Raw genomic sequence first — 8,733 nt, 5'->3', positions numbered from 1 at the left:
TGACCTCTTCATTCTCCATGGTCCCTGCTATTAGGAGTCTCATCCTTCCAGAGGCTACAGAGATGTCCACACCCACTGTTTCTCTTTTCTGTGCAGGCTTTCTGCCTTATTGCCACCACTCTTTCTAATCTTCACCCTTATTTCTTTCTGTACTCCCACTTCTACCTTGTTACTGCTCTTCAACCACTAACTCTATTCTATTTCTCCTTCTGAGTAAGATTTAAACATCGTCCCTTGGGTCCTCCTTGATACTATACTTACCTTCTAGAGGTCTGTGCAGTGTAGTCTGTCTATCCTATACCATATGGCTAAAATCTGCTTATAATAGAGTACATACCATGTGTGTCTTTCTGGGTCTATGTTACCCCACTCAGGTTGATCTTTTCTAGTTCCATCCCTTTGCTTGCAAATTGCATGATTTTTTCTTGTTTTTAATGGCTGAGTAGTATGCCATTGTGTAAACATGCCACAGTTTGTTTATGGGACATCTAGGTTCCTTCCAGTTTCTGGCTATTACAAAGAAAGCTACTATAAACATAGTTGAGCCAATGTCCTTATTGTATGGTGGAGCATCTTTTGGTATATGCCCAGATGTGGTATAGCTGGGTCTTGAGGTAGAGCTATTCCCAGTTCCTTAAGAAACCACCAGATTGATTTACAAAGTAGTGGTACAAGTTTGTACTGCCACCAGCAAAAAGAGTGTTCCCCTTTCTCCACATTCTCACCTGTGCTGTCACTTGGGCTTTTGACCTTAGCCATTCTGATAAGGGTAAGATGTAATCTCAGAGTTGTTTTCATTTGCATTTCTTTGATGACTAAGGGCCTTGAACATTTCTTTAAGTGACTCATGACCATTCCTGTTAAGAATTCTGTTTAGCTCTGTACTCCATTTTTTAATTGTATTATTTAGTTTGTTGGTGTTTAATTTCTTCAGTTCTTTATATATTCCGGACATTAGCCCTCTTTCAGATGTAGGGTTGGTGAAAATCTTTTTCCAGCCTGTAGGCTGTCATTTTGTTCTATTGACAGTGTCCTTTGCATTACAGAAACTTTTCTGTTTCAAGAGGCCCCATTTATTAATTGTTGATCTTATAACCTAAGCTATTGGTTTTCTGTTCAGGAAGTTGTCTCCGTGCCAATGAGTCCAAGGCTCTTCCCCACTTTCTCCTCTAGCAGATTTAGTGTACTTGGTTTAATGTTGAGGCCTTTGATCCACATGGACTTGAGTTTTGTGCAGGGTGATGAATGTAAATCTATTTGCATTTTTCTACACACAGACATCCAGTTAGACTAGTACAATTTGTTAAAGATGCTGTCTTTTTTGTCCATTGTATGCTTTTGGCCCCTTTGTCAAAAATCAAACATCCATAGGTATGTAGGTTTATTTCTGGGTCTTGGATTAAATTCCATTGATCAACCAGTCTACTTCTATGCCAGAATGGTGATTTAAAGTTTTGCTGGGTATAGGTGTCTTGGCTGACATCTGTGGTCTCTTAGTGCTTACATGACATCTGGCTAGGCCCCTTCTGGCTTTCATGGTCTCTGTTGAGAAATCAGGTGTGATTCTGATAGATCTGCCTTTATATGTTACTTTGCCTTTCTCCCTTAAAGCTTTTAATAATTTTTCTTTGTTCTGTAAATTTAGTGTTTTGATTATTATGTGGTGGGAAGAATTTTTTTTCTGGTCTAGTCTATTTGGTGTTCTGTTAGCCTATTGTGTGTTTAAAGTCATCTTTTTGTTTAAGTTGGGGAAATTTTCTTCTATGATTTTCTTGAAAATAATTTCTGGTCCTTGGAGCCTGGAATCTTCTTTTTCACCTATTCCTATTATTCTTTTTTTTTTTTTTTTTTTTGTCATTTCATGATGTCCTTGATTGCTTGGATGTTTTGTGTCAGGAAGTTTTTCATTTTAATATTTTTTGATAGATGTATCGATTTCTTAAATTGTATCTTCTATGCCTGAGATTCTCTCTTCCACCCCCTGTATTTTGTTGGTGATGCTTACCTCTGTGGTTCCTGATGTCTTCTCTAAGTTTTTCATTGCCAAGATTTTCTTGGCTTGTGTTTTCTGTATTGATTCTATTTCTGATTTCAAGTCTTGGACAGTTTTATTCATTTCCTTCACCTGTTTGATTGTGTTTTCCTGTATGTCCTTGATAGCCTCTATTGTTTGGTTTTATTTTCCTATATTTTATGAGAGATTTGTTTATTTTTCTCCTTAAATGCCTCTGATAACTGTATAAGCATAGATTTAAGGCCATTTTCCTGTGTTTCAGCTGCATTAGAATATTCAGTGTTTTTTTTTGGGGGGGGGGGCTGGGGGAGGGCAGTTCTGACGGAGTGATGATGCCCTGGTTTTCATTGATTGTATTCTTATGCTGGCCTTTAGCCATCTGGTTGTCTGTGGCATAGGATGTTTTTCTCCAGATCCTGCTGGGGTTCTAGGATCTTTGTGATCCAATCAGGTCTTACTGGTCTCCTCAAGATAGCTATGAGAGTTGCAGAAAAGGCTGGATCCAAGCACATCTCTGCAGTTTGGAGTAGTCTTCAGGATGGCAGGAGAACTCCATTAATGGGCACTTTATGGGCAGCGGCATAGGCCCAGGTATTTTGGTGGAAGCTGTTCTGGTGCCATGCGTGGGTGATGGGGCTTACTGGCCCAGCAAACACTGTGCTCCCAGCACTTAGATTCTTCTGGGCTCCGCCATCTTGGAACCAGGGCTGATATGCTCCTATTGTTCCCTGGTCTCCACATAGACTGGGGATTGGATGCTGTCATCGGGGAAATGGGAGAAATGCAAGGTCTAGTTGCTGGAGTGGAATGCCCCTGGAACTGGGGTCCTGAGTTTGAGTGGGCAGAAAGTGCAGGATGCTCAGAGTGTGACTCCTGGACTCAGGAAACATCTCCAGGCCCCAGGATGTCCTTTTCCATCTGGGAAACACTAACTTTGGTGTTTTGGAGTCAGCTGCCTGTTTATTCACCAGTTTCACATCTCTGATTTTCTGCCACATAGATACAGTACACACTGGCCACCACCATCTTTGAAATTCTAAATCTTTTTTAAAAATGTTTTTAATGGCTAATGAGGTTGAGCATTTCTTTAAGTGCTTCTCTGCCATTCGATATTCCTCTACAGAGAATTCTCTCTTTAGCTCTGTTTCCCATTTTTTAAGTGGATTACTTGGATTATTGCTTTTCAGCTTGTTTAGTTCTTTATATATATTGGATATGAGTCCTCTGTCAGATAAAGGGTTGGTGAAGATTCTTTCCCAATCTGTAGGCAGTCGCTTTGTTTTAATGACGGTGTCCTTTGCTTTACAGAAGCTTTTCAATGTCATGAGGACCCATTTATTGATTGTTGCTCTTTAGAGCCTGTGCTGTTGGTGTTCTGTTCAGGAAGTTTTCTCCTGTACCAATGAGTTCTAGGGTATTCCCCACTTTTTTTTCTAGCCGATTTAATGTGTCTGGTTTTATGTTGAGGTCTTTGATCCACTTGGACTTCAGTTTTGTGCAGGGTGATAAGTATGGATCTATTTTCATTTTTTCTACATGTAGACATCCAGTTGGACCAGCACCATTTGTTGAAGATGCTATCTTTTTTCCATTGTATGGTTTTGGCATCTTTGTCAAAAAGCAGGTGTCCCTAAGTGTGTGAGTTTATTTCTGGGTCTTCTGTTCGATTCCATTGATCCACCATTCTGTTTCTATGCAAACAACCCTGAGATTTCACCTTACACCCATCAGAATGGCCAAGATGAAAAACTCAAGGGACAACACATGCTGGAGAGGTTGTGGAGAAAGGGAAACCCTTCTCCGCTGCTGGTGGGAATGTAAACTGGTACAACCACTCTGGAAATCAATCTGGCGCTTTCTCAGACAACTAGGAATAGCGCTTCCTCAAGATCCAGCCATACCACTCCTAGGCATATACCCAAAAGAGGTGAAAGTACACAAAAAGGACATTTGCTCAACCATGTTTATAGCAGCTTTATTTGTAATAGCCAGAAGCTGGAAACAACCCAGATGCCCCTCAACTGAAGAATGGATGCAGAAATTGTGGTACATCTATACAATGGAGTATTACTCAGCAATGAAAAATAAGGAAATCATGAAATTTGCAGGTAAATGGTGGGACCTGGAAAGGATCATCCTGAGTGAGTTGTCCCAGAAGCAAAAAGACACGCATGGTATATACTCACTCATATAAACATACAATATAGAATAAACCCACTAAAATCTGTACATCTAAACAAACTAAGCAAAAGAGAGGACCCTAACTAAAATGTTCAATCCCCATCCTGAAAGGCAAAGAGGATGGACATCAGAAGAAAAAGAAATTAGGAAACAACCTCGGAACCTGCTACCGAGGGCCTCTGAAAGCCATAAGAAAACAGGAAACAACCTTGAAACCTGCCACAGAGGGCCTCTGAAAGCTTCTGCAGTATAGACTGTCAAAGCAGATGCTGAGCCTGATGGCCAACTGATGGGCAGAGTGAATGGAATTTTATGTAAGAAGTGGGAAATAGTAAGAGCTGGAGGGGACGGGAACTCCACAAGGAGAGCAACAGAACAAGAAAATTTGAACACAGGGAACTTCCCAGAGACCCATACTCCAACCAAGGACTATTCGTGGAGATGACCTGGAACCCGTGCACAGGTGTAGCCCATGGCATTTCAGTGTCCAAGTGGGTTACATAGTAATGGAAAGAGGGACTGCCTCTGACATAATCTGATTGGCCTGCTCATTGATCACTTTCCCTTGAGGGGGGAGCAGCCTTACCAGGCCACAGTAGAGGACAATGCAGCCACTTTTGATGAGAACTGATAAACTAAGATCAGAAAGAAGAGGAGAACCTCCCCTATCAGTGGACTTGGGGAGTGGCATGCATGCAGAAAGGGGAGGGAGGGTGGGATCGGGAGGGGAGGTGGGAGGGGCTTATGGGGGGATACAAAATGAATAAAGTGTAATTAATAAAAAATTTTAAAAAAGAAAAAAATGTTTTTAAATAACTCGTTTCAAATATTTATAAGTACATACAGTTACAAATGCTATATTTATGAATTAACTTACTTGATAATGTGCACGTGTAATGCCCAGGTCAACATTTGTGAGACTATTATGCTCACATGAGCGGGGGAAAGTCCAAGGCAATTCCGAGGCATATGGCTCCAGCCATATCATTTGAAGTAAATTTTTTATTTAATTTTATTTTTTTCTTATCAGATACATTTTATTAACTCTGTATCCCAGCCTTGTCCTGCTCTCTCATTTCCTCCCAATCCCACCCTCCCTCCCTCATCTCCCCCGTGCCCCTTTCCAAGTCCACTGATAGGGGGGGACCTCCTCCCCATTCATCCAATCCTGTTTTATCAGATATCTTCAGGACTGGCTGCAAAGCCCTCCTCTGTGGCCTAACAGGACTGCTCTTCCCTTGGGGGGGTGGGGAGGTCAAAGAGCCAGTCATTGAGTTCCTGTTAGAAATAGTCCTTGTTCCCCACACTTTGGGAAACCAATTAGTTACTGAGCTACCATAGGCTACATCTGAGCGGAGGTTCTAGGTTATATCCATACATGGTCCTTGGTTGAATGTCAGTCTCTGAAAAGACCCTGTGCCCAGATATATTTGGTCCTTGTGGAGCGCCTATCCTTTCCCCATCATACTAACTCCCCTTCTTTCATATGATTCCCTGTAGTCTGCCAAAGGTTTGGTCATGAGTCTTTGTATCTGCTTTGAAAACATTGCCAGTTAGAGTCTTTCAGATGCACTCAGTAGACTCCTGTCATATGTTCAAAACACATCCCATCTGTCTTTCTAAACGAGGATTGATCATCTTACCCCATGTCCGCTCTCTTGTTTATCTTTTTTAGATATATAGATTTCACAACCTCATTAGCCATCAGGGAAATGTGAATCAAAACGACCCTGAGATTTCACCTTACACCCATCAGAATGGCCAAGATGAAAAACTCAAGTGACAACACATGCTGGAGAGGTTGTGGAGAAAGGGGAACCCTCCTCCACTGCTGGTGGGAATGTAAACTGGTACAACCACTCTGGAAATCTATCTGGTGTTTTCTAAGACAATTAGGAATAGTGCTTCCTCAAGAGCCAGCTATACTACTGCTAGGTATATACCCAAACTTTGCTCAAGTACACAAAAGGGATACTTGCTCAACCATGTTTATAGCAGCTTTATTTGTAATAGCCAGAACCTGGAAACAATCCAGATGTCCATCAACAGAGGAATGGGTACAGAAATTGTGATATTTTTACACAATGGAATACTACTCAGCAATCAAAAAGGAGGAAATCATGAAATTTGCAGGCAAATGGTGGGATCTAGAAAAGATCATTCTGAGTGAAATATCCCAGAAGGAGAAAGACAAACACGGTATATACTCACTTATATAGACCTATAAGATATGACAAACATAATGATGTAAAATCTTATCTTCTTCTCTCACCTTCAAGACTCACATGCATCCTCTCTGGAGTCTATCCTGTGCCACTTCTGTAACATTTTCTTTTTGAGTATTTTTCCAGTCCAGTAGAGGTTCAATGGGTTCCTAAGGAGGGGCGAAAAGAATGGGATAGCAAGAAGAGACGTGAAGAAAGAGAGCAAGGCTATAATCTGATCTCACTCTCGTTTATTTGAAAATTTTCACACAACTTTATAGGGAGAAGGCAGGAAGGGAAAATGTGTCAGCAATATAGTTTACAAAACATAACAGGGTGATTAATAATGATGCAGACCACAAGAATGTTTACTGAAAGATACTACAAGAACGTCAGCTAAGATATCTCAAAATGTCTAACCTGACAAACAGATGTTTCATAAGTTCCAGAAACATAAATATCTCACCCACGACCTTGGTGCAGCTGTCTGTAACTTTCCACTAGCTGGCCTTGACTCCCGGCAAGTATTTGTTTGTTTTTCTTTTTAAGATGCTCTCAAGCATAATGATGCTGGTGTATCCAATGTCTCCAAGCACAACAGGCTGTGAGGAGGCTTACGGAGAATACATGTGTGATATATGAGCCTCTGCCTGGCTTGATGATGAGAACATCATCATGATACTTTTGACCATGAAGTCAATGCTGATGAATCAATAGGACAGTACATCCAAAGAGAGGCAGATTTTCCTAGCTGTAAGAGAGGCCATGCTGGAGACTGACAGTGTGATACATCTAGCATAGCACAAAGTTGTTGAAAGAATGGGAAAACACCTAAGCTGGTGAGACCCATGGGATGATGAACTTTAAAAATCAAAATTAACAGCATGACTATAAAATTGGAGAAACTGAGTGTTTTGTTACATAACAATAGAAAAAAATGTTAAGGCTTTCCCAAATGGTGTTCTATTATGCCATTGTGACCCAGTGGCTTGTAATGAGTCCAGTTACAGTTTTTTATCCTTGACTGCTAGTGGCCTTTGGTCCCTCATCCCCTTCCCACTTTTCTAGAAAAGTTAATGAGCAAGAGCAAGGCAAGTTCTTATTTTGGTGCCAGCAAAATATGAGAATGCACCATCTTTAACCACCTAGAGCACGCTGAGTAGTGTCCTTTTCAAAGACATTGGGAACCTGTTTAAGAGGCCTGCCCTGCCCTTGCATAGCTCAAGAGTGCATGTAAGAAAATGGCTTACAGTAGTTTTGGACCACACAAGCACGTGTGTGTGTGTGTGTGTGTGTGTGTGTGTGTGTGTGTGTGAATGATGTCTTATTAAAGCACTATAAATACAAGTGTGCAGAGGTCTAGAAAAGTTAAAAATAAAAATAAAAGGAAGGCACCAGACACAACCCACAGATAAAAGAAAATTCAAGCGTCAACAGTAATATCAGATAAACTAATCCAGTAGATGAAAAAGTGGGATCCTTAATTATGACAACTCACCAGGGAAACATGGAAATCCTTAATTAGTAGAGCTAATAACAGAGTCACAGGTGCCCAACAGGACAACTTGAGTCCCAGAAAGCATTTTGAGTGTGATTCAGGGTGGGGGTATCAGAGAGCACTGGAGTAAGAGAGGAAGTAGGAGGGAAGAGAATGCTTCGTGACTGTTCTGTGTGCTATCTTACCTTGCATATTTTCATTCTTTACTAATTACCCGTAGTTAATCCACTCCAGATTTTTGTTTGTGTGGCTACTGTGAGGATTATTAATACAGATTTTTATTATATGCATTTATGATATAACCTTGATAGTAAAGATCAAACAAAAATAAAGCAGAAATATAGTCATAAAAATTTCTCACTATACTCTATTCCTCCCCACACCACGCTTTGTTCATGTATCAGCTTATATCTTGCTCACCATATTAACGAAGATATTATCTCAAATAATTTGCATTTAGTCTTTGTAATAGATATATTAAGGGTTTATACACCAAATTAATAATATTATAACATTTGGGTTTATTTGTATAATAATTTCTGAGCCATCTCTTTTATTTCTACCCACATTAACATTTTCTTCTTACTCCTCGACAGAGCTTTATTTCAGTTCGAAATTTTCCTTTAGAAGCTTTTAGAGCACAAGTTTGGTGGAGACATAGTCTCTCACTTTGTCTATCTAGAGATAGCCCCATTCCCAACCCTCTTTCACACCTCCTTCAGTCACTGCCTTCAGGTCTGTAAGGCTTATGTCAATCCTCTTCCGAAGTATTTGCATCCTCTCACATTGTTTCAAGTTTAAGAGCTGCCTTTAGATCTCTCTCTGTTCCCCTGTAG

This window comes from Psammomys obesus, unplaced genomic scaffold (assembly GCF_907164565.1).
Source record: "Psammomys obesus unplaced genomic scaffold, mPsaObe1.curated_primary_1811, whole genome shotgun sequence".
In the NCBI taxonomy this organism is placed as follows: domain Eukaryota; kingdom Metazoa; phylum Chordata; class Mammalia; order Rodentia; family Muridae; genus Psammomys; species Psammomys obesus.
This window is presented reverse-complemented; position numbering follows the sequence as displayed.